This window comes from Triticum aestivum, chromosome 4B (genome assembly GCF_018294505.1).
Source record: "Triticum aestivum cultivar Chinese Spring chromosome 4B, IWGSC CS RefSeq v2.1, whole genome shotgun sequence".
Classification (NCBI taxonomy): domain Eukaryota; kingdom Viridiplantae; phylum Streptophyta; class Magnoliopsida; order Poales; family Poaceae; genus Triticum; species Triticum aestivum.
In genome coordinates this window covers 455,146,394-455,158,247 of record NC_057804.1, presented here as the reverse complement: position 1 = coordinate 455,158,247, position 11,854 = coordinate 455,146,394, and the positions used below count along the sequence as shown (strand labels likewise).

At 46.4% G+C, this 11,854-nt stretch overlaps 1 long non-coding RNA gene across 8 annotated transcripts; it reads right to left on the bottom strand.

Annotated features, from left to right (window-relative positions):
* Positions 1 to 8,123: 8,123 nt before the first annotated feature.
* Positions 8,124 to 11,539, bottom strand: LOC123092682 (uncharacterized). 8 transcript variants are annotated; one of them, XR_006444798.1, is made up of 8 exons: positions 11,022 to 11,539; positions 10,460 to 10,566; positions 10,170 to 10,280; positions 9,958 to 10,043; positions 9,553 to 9,714; positions 9,370 to 9,465; positions 8,638 to 8,758; positions 8,124 to 8,525 (listed from the first exon to the last, which is right to left on the bottom strand). It is a non-coding gene; the product is annotated as an uncharacterized lncRNA (long non-coding RNA). The 8 variants fall into 8 exon arrangements; XR_006444799.1 differs by having other exon boundaries at positions 9,958 to 10,280; positions 10,460 to 10,571; XR_006444797.1 differs by having other exon boundaries at positions 9,553 to 9,729; positions 10,170 to 10,566.
* Positions 11,540 to 11,854: the final 315 nt, after the last annotated feature.

The following is an 11,854-nucleotide window of genomic DNA, read 5'->3' as shown; positions in this document are numbered from 1 at the left end:
CCGTTGCCGAAGAGAGGGGGAAATCCACCCCTACGGAGACCGGTGATGGGGGCAACGCTCAATTCGGCGCCCAACCGAATATTATTTTGGAGACCCGTATGGCTCCAGAATTGGAGCAGCAGCCTTCTTCAAGAGAAGGGGGGGCCGACTCCACCGGCGTCCTCCATCAATTCGGAGGTGCCAGACATTCTGATGGGAGCGCTTCAAAGTGCGTCCATTGTGGAAGAACACCGTTGGACAAGGTTTGGTCCGTGAAAAACGGATTGAACCAAGCTTACACCAGCCTTCTAACAGGCTTTGAGGTATGTGAAGTAATGTATTTTTAGTTATTTGCAAAAGGAATAACTGTGTATAGATAGTAGCCCCTGAGACTCTGTTCGGTGTTTCCCGAAGAAGGGCCGAGCAGAGGATCGAATAATATATCACACAAGCTAACATATATGTCTATGTTGATGAGCAAGCTGCAAAGTTGGCGGCGGCCTCGCATGCATCCAAAGTCTCTGAACTAAAGCGGATGCTAGAAGCATACCTGAACTGATACGAGTTCCAATTTGTTATCTAACTGAGTGTAACGCCCCGAATTCGATGCGCCAGGTGTCTTCTAGCTATTCGTCGTTGTTGCCATGTCATTTGCTTGCGTGTTGCATTTTGCCATGTCATCATCTGCATTTCATTTGTATGCTTTTCAAAACTTGCATCTGTTCGGGTTTCCCTGGTTCTCTCCGTTGTCCGTTCTGAGCCCAACCACACTCGCACACTGTCGGATTTAGGGTTCCGGCAGACCCTCAAGGTTCGAACATTGGGGTGCGCGTGGAGATCACACCTCCTTCCTACCTGTGTCTCACCGCCTCGCAAGGATCAAAAACTACACGAAGAACAAAACAAGGGACACAGGATTTATACTGGTTCAGGTCACCATTGTGGTGTAATACCCTACTCCAGTTTGTGGTGTGGTGGATTGCCTCTGGGGCTGATGAGGAACAGTACAATGGAAGAACAGCCTCGGGAGAGTCTGTTCTTGGTTGGTGTGATGAACTGCTAGGGGGAGTTCAGTCGCTTCTCTCTCTATATCTCAGATGCGGATCCGATCCCTCTACCCTGTGGGTGGCTAGTCCTATTTATAGGCGAAGGCCCCGGGCCTCTTCCCAAATATTGAGCGGGAAGGGCGCCAACAATTGGCCATTTTGAAGGGGGGCATCTAGTACACTTATCCTGACTAAAGTTGGTCCTCGCCTGCCAAAGACCCTGACGATGACGCCGTATTGGGCTCCATGATGACCTCCATTCTGCCGCCCGGCTGGACTTGGTCTTGTTGCACCGAAATGGTTGCCTTTGCTTGATACCCTTGCCTGCACTTGCCCCCTTTGCACCAAAGAGGAAACAAGGACTCTGGGCAGGCCGGCGCCCGCCTGGCGCCCGCCTGGCCTTGGTCGTCACGGCTCGCGTCATGAGCACCTCGTGAGGTACCCTGCCTTGATCTCTCCGCCTCCTCGTGAGCCAGCCTGACGAGGCCGTGCCTGAGGAAGCCTCCAGTCGTCCGCCCCGCGAGGCTTGGCCCCTCACGAGGGTCTTGAGCATGTGCTGATGAAGATGGGTCGTACTAGGCCACTCCTTGAGCCACGCCGCAGGCCGCAGGCAGGCAAGTCTGGGTACCCCCGTTCCCAGAACGCCGACACACGCGCTCGTCGCACCTCTCAGACCTTGTTTCGTGAGAGGGGGAAACGTTCTTGGAATAGGCCGAGGTTTGCCGAGTGGCCTTGGTATATCACCGGTAGACCGCCTGTCAAGTTTCGTTCCATTTGGAGTCCGTTTGACATCCCAACGGTTAACCGCGTAGCCCGAAACCCCTCTCTCTTTGCAGCCCAGCCCATCTTCACCACATCCCATGAGCCCATCCAAACCCCCTCCATGCTCTCGGTCGTTCGATCACGATCGTGTGGGCAAAAACCGGACCCTATTTGGACACTCCTAGCTCCCTCTACCTATATATATGTGTGCCTCCCCCGAAATTCTCGGTCTAAACCCTAACCTTCTTCCCTCCGTGCCGCCGGACACCTCTCCCCACCGTCCGGACATGTCAGCCCATCCCCGCGCCACTCACCGGAGCTCCCCGTCGTCGTCCCCGCCGTCTTCGGCCACCGCGCCGCTCGCCGGAGCTCCCCGTCGTCGTCCTCGCCCGGATCTGGTCAACCGGGACCAGATCCACCAGTCCTTCCAACCAAACGCCGCCCCGCTGCGCTCGGATCTCCTCGTCCCGCACGCCTCCGTCCCGAGTTGACTTTTCGCGAGGGTATATTCCACCAAGTCCCTGTTTTCGAACATTTTGTGCACCTATTTGCCAGGCCATAACTTTGTGTGGGCTGCTCTGTTTTGTGCGTATAATATATCAAAATGTTTGCTGTGAGATGCTCTTCGTTTTGTTACACTGTGACATGCTTGTTTGAGTCCATATTGGTGCCATAATCATCGTTGCAAGAGTGCTATATGATGTTAACTGTTGTCTGTTAATAGAATTTGTTGTTTTGTCTTTTTCATTACATTTTGTGTGTGCATCCTATGAGCTTGATGTCTACATGATTTTGAGCTACATCATGCCATATTTACTGTGGTGCAACCCATGTATTTTTTGTCAGTCTTATAGTGAGTGCATCAAGCTCGTGAAGTAGGGTACTTGCTGTTACTGTTTTGCTAGGCTGAAACTGCTATATCATGATGCTATGTAAACCTGCTGTTACAAGTCATTCTATGCATAATCTGGAGATGTTCACTAAGGATGTTTTGTTATACATGTCATGCTCTATCCATCCATGCCCTTGGTTGCATTTATAGCCTGCTGTATCTTGTTGTAATCTTGCTCTCAAGTTGCTAAATAATGTTGTTTTCAGCCTGTTAACATTAAATTCAGTTTTGCCATGTGTTTTACTAGTGATCCATGCACCCTATGAACTTGTTCTTGCCATTCTTAGCTTCATAAATATGCCATCTTACTGTTGGTCACCTTGTCATGCCATGTATTGCTCTGTGGTGAGTTGTACAAGATCACCAACATGCCTACTTATCGTTGTTTCTGCCATGTACTGTTATTACGACTGTCATATCATTTGCCATGTTTGCATAGATGCTACCATGTTTTCTGTTGATCTTTGGAATAAGTTGAGTAAGGGAGTTTTGTTCTTTGTCTTTGGTACGAGCATGCCGTGCCTTTGTTTGCCATGTTAGGTTCTTATAACATGTTGTTTGATAGCTCTAAACATTGCAACCTGATGTTATTTCTGCCATGTCAAGTGATTTCTGCCAAGTCTGCGAAACTGTTATTATTTGCAATCTTGCCATGTCCTTTTGAGTATGTTCTAACGTTTTATGGAGATAGCTCAGTGTTCATGTTTTGTCATGCTTGACCTGTAAATCACGTCCATGCCTTTTGTTCTCATGTTAGGGTCCAGTAGCTTATTTCTATGATGCTTGCAAGATGCCTAGTTGCTGTTTTGGGCAGATTGTTGCTATATCTTGTTTGGAGTGTATGTGTTGCACCGTTGCTCCGTTTTGAGTGTGCTCTATATGAAACTTGCTTGATTTTGCATGTAGTTTAATATTATCATGTTGCATCCTTGTTTTGAGGTGTTTGCTTGATGTTTGTATGCATTTTGCATCAATGCCATGTTTAACTTGTTTTGCTCATATCTTCTAGGCCGTAGCTCCGAACTAAATGAACTTTATATGTAACTCGACTAGAATCTCGTGTAGATCATCTTGGTGCATCTTAAATTGCTGTTTAAAAACTTGAACATAAGGTTTATTCAGTTATGGAGCAATTTCTAAATTTGCATATGAGGACTTACCAGAATTGTTATATGTTGTTTCCGGCCTCATTTAACCTTGCTTTGATGTGTTGTTCCTGTATGCATAATCTCTTGCCATGAGTAGCTTCATGTAGCCTTTGTCATCCATCATACTTGGTTGAGCATCATGTCATGGTTATGTGTTGCGTGTTTACCTTGTTGTTTGCTTCTTTCCGGTTGTGCTCCTTCTCGTTGGTTCATGTTTCGTTGCGATCATGAGGATTCGTTCGTCTACGCTTGGTTCGTCTTCATGTCTTCATCTTCTTCATGGACTCGTTCTTCTTCCTTGTGGGATTTCAGGCAAGATGACCGTCACCTTGGATATCATTACTAGCATTGCTATGCTAGTTGCTTCTTTCTATCGCTATGCTGCGCTTCCTATCACTTGTTCTTCAAGCCTCCCCAAATTGCCATGTCAGCCTCTAACCTTTTCACCCTTCCTAGCAAATCGTTGCTTGGCTATGTTACCGCTTTTGCTCAGCCTCTCTTATAGCGTTGTCCCACTGTGTTTGGTGGGCGAGGCTCCTCATTGTTATCCTCGCTGGGCGACCCTTTCCCCATGTGTTCGGCGTTCAACTTGCCGGCCTATTTGAAGACCCAACAACTTCTATTGGTATGGTTAGCAGGTGATACGTCTCCAACGTATCTATAATTTTTTATTGTTCCATGCTATTATATTACCCGTTTTGGATGTTTATGGGCTTTACTATACACTTTTATATCATTTTGGGGACTGACCTATTAACCGGAGGCCCAGCCTAAATTGTTGTTTTCTTGCCTATTTCAGTGTTTCGAAGAAAAGGAATATCAAACAGAGTCCAAACGGAATGAAACCTTCGGGAGAGTTATTTTTGGAATGGAAGCAATCTAGGAGACTTGGAATAGACGTCAGGGAAGCTTCGAGGTGGCCACGAGGCAGGGAGGCGCGCCCCCCACCCTCGTGGGCCCCTCGTGGATCCCCTGACCGACTTCTTTCACCTATATATATATATATATATATATATATATATATATATCCATATACCCTAAAAACATCGAGGAGCACAATAGATCAGGAGTTCTGCCGCCGCAAGCCTCTGTAGCCACCAAAAACCAATCGGGACCCTGTTCCGGCACCCTGCCGGAGGGGGGATCCCTCACCGGTGGCCATCTTCATCACCCTGGCGATCTCCATGACGAGGAGGGAGTAGTTCACCATCGGGGCTGAGGGTATGTACCAGTAGCTATGTGTTTGATCTCTCTCTCTCTCGTGTTCTTGAGGTGATACGATCTTGAGGTATCGCGAGCTTTGCTATTATAGTTGGATCTTATGATGTTTCTCCCCCTCTACTCTCTTGTGATGAATTGAGTTTTCCCTTTGAAGTTATTTTGTCCAATTGAGTCTTTAAGGATTTGAGAACACTTGATGTATGTCTTGCCGTGCTTATCTGTGGTGACAATGGGATATTCACGTGATCCACTTGATGTATGTTTTGGTGATCAACTTGCGGGTTCACCTTGTGAACTTATACATAGGGGTTGGCACACGTTTTCTTCTTGACTCTTCGGTAGAAACTTTGGGGCACTCTTTGAAGTACTTTGTGTTGGTTGAATAGATGAATCTGAGATTGTGTGATGCATATTGTATAATCATACCCACGGATACTTGAGGTGACATTGGAGTATCTAGGTGACATTAGGATTTTGGTTGATTTGTGTCTTAAGGTGTTATTCTAGTACGAACTCTATGATAGATCGAACGGAAAGAATAGCTTCGTGTTATTTTACTACGGACTCTTGAATAGATCGATCAGAAAGGATAACTTTGAGGTGGTTTCTACCCTACCATAATATCCTCGTTTGTTCTCTGCTATTAGTGACTTTGGAGTGACTCTTTGTTGCATGTTGAGGGATAGTTATATGATCCAAGTATGTTATTATTGTTGAGAGAACTTGCACTAGTGAAGGTATGAACCCTAGGCCTTGTTTCCTAGCATTGCAATACCGTTTACGCTCACTTTTATCATTAGTTACCTTGCTGTTTTTATATATTCAGATTACAAAAACATATATCTATCATCCATATTGCACTTGTATCACCATCTCTTCGCTGAACTAGTGCACCTATGCAGTTTACCATTGTATTGGGTGTGTTGGGGACACAAGAGACTCTTTGTTATTTGGTTGCAGGGTTGTTTGAGAGAGACCATCTTCATCCTATGCCTCCCACGGATTGATAAACCTTAGGTCATCCACTTGAGGGAAATTTGCTACTGTCCTACAAACCTCTGCACTTGGAGGCCCAACAACGTCTACAAGATGAAGGTTGTGTAGTAGACATCAAGCTCTTTCTGGCACCGTTGCCGGGGAGGTTAGTGCTTGAAGGTATATCTTTAGATCTTGCAGTCGAATCTTTTTGTTTCTTGTTTTATCACTAGTTTAGTTTATAAAAGAAAACTAAAAAAGTGGAATTGAGTTTGCCTCATACGCTTCATCTTTTTAATATCTTTCGTGAAAATGATGGAAAGGAAAATTGTGCTCAATTGTTAGAAGAAGAATGCACTAAAATGTTTGGTACTAGATCTTTGTATGATGAGCATGATTGCAATGTTGTTAGTATGAATTCCTTGAATATCCATGATGCTAATGATATGCAAAGCCACAAGCTTGGGTAAGCTATGTTTGATGAAGATGATATTTTTTGTCCCCCAAGTTTTGATGAGCAAATTTATTATGATGATAGCATGCCTCTGCAACATCCCAATTTTTCAATTTGGAATGTTATACATAGGTCATCCATGCATATCATATTTTATTGCATTTTCGCTCCGCAATCCTCGAAATCCTAAGCAACTCAAGGACCCTCGAAGAGAGTTTGGGATTTCACGGTTTTCATATTTGATTCTTATCAAATAGTGAAACGAGGATTTTTAATTTTAATTATTTTTCTCTCCGAAAAATATTTCTTATAAAAAATTATATGAGAGGAGATAATATGACTTCTTCAAAACAATTGAAATATTGGAGGAAAAATGTTAAAATCATTTATTTAATTTTATTTGAGTTTATTTGGATTTTATTTGCATTAGAAAAATTGCACGTTTTCAAAATTGCATTTTTGGGCCAAGAAATTGATCATATCGTTCTAAATTTTTTATTTAGACGGTGAAAATTTGTTTTGGCATTTTTAGATTTTTATTTTATTTTCTAGGATTTTATTTCTATCGGCAAAATTATTTAAAATAAAAGAGTTCCGCCGGCTGGGCCGAAACCCAGCCAGGCCGCCGGCCCAACCGCCCGCGCCACCGCCCCGCCGCCACTCGGACCGGAGTCCGAGCCGGACTCCGTCTCGCCGCGCCTTGCCCCCTCCTCCAAGTCGCCCCCCCCCCCCTTTATATACGCCGCCCCGACCCCCCCACCACCACCACAACCACCGCCGCCCCAAGCCACCCCCGCCGCCGCAGCCGCCGTCGCCACCTGCCGCCGCCGAGCCCCGCCGCCCCGCGAGCCGCCACCCCGCCGCCCAACCCCGCCCCGCCGGAGCCACCTCACCGGAGGTACCGTGCCGGATCCGAGCTGCCGGTTTTTTTTAAAACCGATCGGTTTTTTTTAGAAACCCTAGTTCGGTTTTTTTAGATCGTTTCGCCGGCTTTCTTGATTCTTCTAATTAGCGGACGTCTGTCCGTACGTTCGTTTAAACGAACGGTTTTCTTCCGTTAGTTACAAATAACGAACGCTCGTTCGTTAGTCTGTTCGTCAGTTTTCTTTTATCGAATTTATCTGCGATTATTTTCAGTCGCGATTTCTGATCCGATCTTAGTTTTTGTTTATCTTTTCGCTCGTTAGTCGGAATCAGGTGATTCAAACGTCTAGAGTTTCGTCTCAAGACCCTCTTTCTGTTTAATCAACTTAAACAAGATTTTAATACTGTAAAATTTGACCTTAGTTCAGATTAGTAAACGGACACTACTAGGAAAAAGGCTACTAGCAGCGCGGGTAAAATCGCTACTAGCAGCGTAGGTACCCGCGCTACTAGTATCGCGCTACAGCTAATAGTTAATAGTAGCGTGGGTTAAACCCGCGCTACTAGTATCGCGCTACAGCTAATAGTTAGTAGTAGCGTGTGCAACCCACACTACTACTATTCGTACCCGCGCTACTACTAACGAAATAGTAGTAGCGTGTATGAAATACCAACGCTACTAGTATGCTAATACTAGTAGCGAGCTATTTTTTCCCACGCTACTACTAACTTATTAGATATTAAAAAAAATAAAATCAATCAATTCCATTAATACCACACAATTGTCGTATCTACTATCACAGTTCCTCATTGAACATATCTTTTACATAAGTACGACTGTAAACACAGTGTTGTGCATGTCAGCTACATACGCAAGTGGTTCTTGCCATGCAAATTCAAAACTTTACCACTACTTCTCGACTGAGACACGTTGTTACGGTCCGATCCAAAAATCGGCTAACTCGTCAATGCGTGGCGCCTTCACGGCCTGATCTCGTGGCCTGTAGCTGCGACGGAACACAGCGGGCAGCCTCGACGAGCCACACTTGACCGATGGCAGCCACCGCCTTGAGTTGTGACGCTGTCACGTCCCTCGCCCTCAGCTCAAGCAGGCCCCGGTCGATGTCGGCCTCGTGCCACGCCACCAGCGGATGGAGGAAGCCATCGTACACGTGCCCCGCACCCTGAAATCCAAACACCATTAAGATTCAGATTCAGAATTGGCCACATATCGAATCAAGTCTATCTGAAATGTTGATCATCTCTCGGGCTCGGGGTGTCTGACCGACTGCTTACCCGTGTGCTGGGGTGCCAGAGGTAGATGACGAGCAGCAGCTTCGCCTCTCCGTACATCAGCAGCCATGACACCGTCCAGTCCACGAACCTCTGGACGATCATCGGCATCACCACCAGAACCCTGCAGCATTACCAACAAAGGTTCAGAAACTTCAGATTCTTCAAAAGAATGACACGGAAAAATAATGCAGTGCATGTCGATGAAAAAGACAATCAGTGAAAAAGACAAGGAGCATACTAACCCCTTCAGGCAGTGAAAATATAATGTAGAGCAGTAAAAGTGGAACATGGCTCAGCATTTGCATTGATAGGGACAGATATACAATTGGATCCACTAGGTAAATAAATAATTCTCATAAATCAACAACATTGTCTGCATTTAACATACTATAAATAGTGTCCGACATCCTTGAGGAAAACCCAAACATTATTCTGATTACCCAGCAGGAACTAGCAATCCCCATTCCCCAACACATCTAAATCTCAGAGCAAGGTTAGATAAGATCCAAATACTCAGAGGTGGAACTCTGAATCCCCTTGGAACTGTAGAAACCCAAAACTACAGTGCTTAACCCCTTGATGCAATGAATAAATTCTAGCATATGTCCAAATCATACAAGGATGAGATCGTTAGGTACTAGCACACACAAAGAGCTAGTTTACCAATACGGGCTACATCACTGCTCAAAATGAAGAGGCTTCGCTGCTAGAATTCAATGCGAAGGTACTTACGACGACCATCCAAGAGGCTACTTGGAACGACGATCATCTCCCAGTCCCAGCCACTGATTCTGCCTGAGCTTTGCACATGTGTATATACTCTGTACTCTGTACTCCGTACCACCATCACTAAATTTTTAGAATGAGATCAGCTGATTAAACAGTGCAACACTGAAATTTACAAGGAAATGCTACCGTGATATTCCGCCGTATGGAGAAACCATTTGGCCTCTCTTGAAGTTGGGTCCCATCTTGTAATTGCCGACAATGGGATGAATAATTACTGCAGATTGGTGGGGCTCCTGGGTACCCAGCTGAATCGGAATGCACTACAGAGCACTATCTTATTTCGACAACCTTAGATGTGAAACTCTGTCAGCAGGTAGAAAATTAAGGAAGTCTTCTTTGCTACAAACAGGGGTACGTGTAAAATATATGTGTTCACAAGCTGAATACAATGTGACTGAGATCATGCTTGCGTTTTATATAAGCATGCGCAGCTTTAGAATGCGTGCACATCGGCACATACTGAAAGGAACAAGATAGCTAGAAATCTGATCGACTAAATTTGGGTGAAACAGAGCAATATTTGAGCTGTACCTGCAGAGTGTTACATGGTGGAACTGGCAGGAGGCTTGCTCCGATTCAGTCAGCACGAGTTGTAAGTGTAAAGCACATCATCTGGGCTGTTACACATAAAAAGAAAAGAAAGGGGAACTCTGTAAGCGTACGGTGGTACAAATTAATTAGCACATCTCACTCCATAGCTGCTACGTACTACTGGTTGAAAGAAATAAAAGCAATTAGCTGACCTGATGTGTGTCATCGCAATGACCACCGCCTGGGACCAAATTACTAATGGTGGCTTGCAACCAATAGTTCTGGCTGATTAGCAATTTAGCATGCTCGAGCAGGTGCTTCAGCTTTTAACATTTGAATCATAGTTATACATGGTACTAAACATGACTTAAAAAGTATCCTCTACAACATTTGGAGACAGTTCTGCTCTATTATTAGCCCATAAACCTTGTTTGACCCCCATAACTAAAAATAAAATAAACTGTGCTCTGCTTCGAGTAGCCGCCAAGACGGATTAAATTACCTGACTGGTCGCTGTAGTATAAATCTTCTCTTTGAATCGCACAACGATGATTTGAAGTTCGTTCAGTCCCTCTGGCACTGATACTGGCAGATGCTTCTTCAGACATTCTGTTCTACACGTATAATTCAAAATGTGAATAAAATATGTGGCATCTGAGATGTATGGTGCAACGAGTAGGCAGAGCAGCCAATTGAGGTAGATCTCCAATTCTGAATTCCTATAAGCAAGGCGTAATTTTTGACTTTGCTAAGACCAAGGCGTAATTCTGAACATTTGGGGAATATATATATCCACTTGGGGAAGCATACTACACAGGAAGAACTCTAGTTTCAGAACAAAAGTGCATCCCAGTATAGTGCTAAGAGCATGGTTTCCCCTAGGAGATCAAACGCTATGACATCTGTGTGCTAAATTGTTCAGACATAATTTAATCCTAGTTAAGTTACATGAAGTGATTAGGCTGGACTGAAAGTTAGTGTAATAGGAGTCAATTTTAACCTGAGTATAGTGCAGACTACAGAGGACCAGAAACTGGGAGCTTGCGTGTAGATCGACAACGAACCTGTTGCTGCCGCTAAGGACATGGTAGATCGAAGCTAGTCGGTTGACAGTGTCGAGGTAGGGGCAGCTCGACCTGCCTGGGCCGCCTCTCCGGAGCCCTCCTCTCGTCCTCCTCCTCATCCTCATCGTCTTCCTCCTCCTCCCAGGGCCCGCCGTTCCCGTGCCCCCTCGGGGCCCCGCGCTCCTCCTCCTCCTCGTCCGCGTAGTTGGCAAGCCCCATCAGCGAGGCGCCCTCCGACTCGTCCGCCGTGCGCCGGCGCTTCTTGTCGGCGGCCGCGGGCTCCTCCTCCTCCTCGCGCTCGCGCTTCCACGAGGGGGACTGGTGCTCCTCCTCGTCTGCGCCCATCATCGGCCGCCGGGAGGAAGCAGGAGAGAGAAGGGCGGGCGGAGGAGGAAGGGGAAGGAAGGGAGGGGGAGCTACCTCTGGCGGCAGCGGCGGCGAGGTAGACCGGAGGCAGGGGCAGAGAGGTCGCGCGAGAGAGAGGGGGGCAAGAACACGGGAGGCGCCCGAAACCCTAGCCGAATAACACGGAGGGGAGGGAGTATAGCTGGCCAAACGGGCCGGGCTAAACAGGCCGGCCCGCGAGCACGCCGGCACGGCCCGCCATGGGCCAGGCACGGCACGGGCTAAACGGGCCGTGCCCGGCACGCGGCACGCCTTGGGCCGTGCCTGGGCCTGGAGCCTGGGCACGCGGGCCGGCACGGCACGGCCCGTTTAATTTTTTTTATATTTTTTAGATTTATATATATATATATACCTAAAATACAGCCTAATAGGCCTAAAAATCAGCCCAGCAGGCTGAAAATGTGCAGCCCAGCGTGCTAAACGGGCCA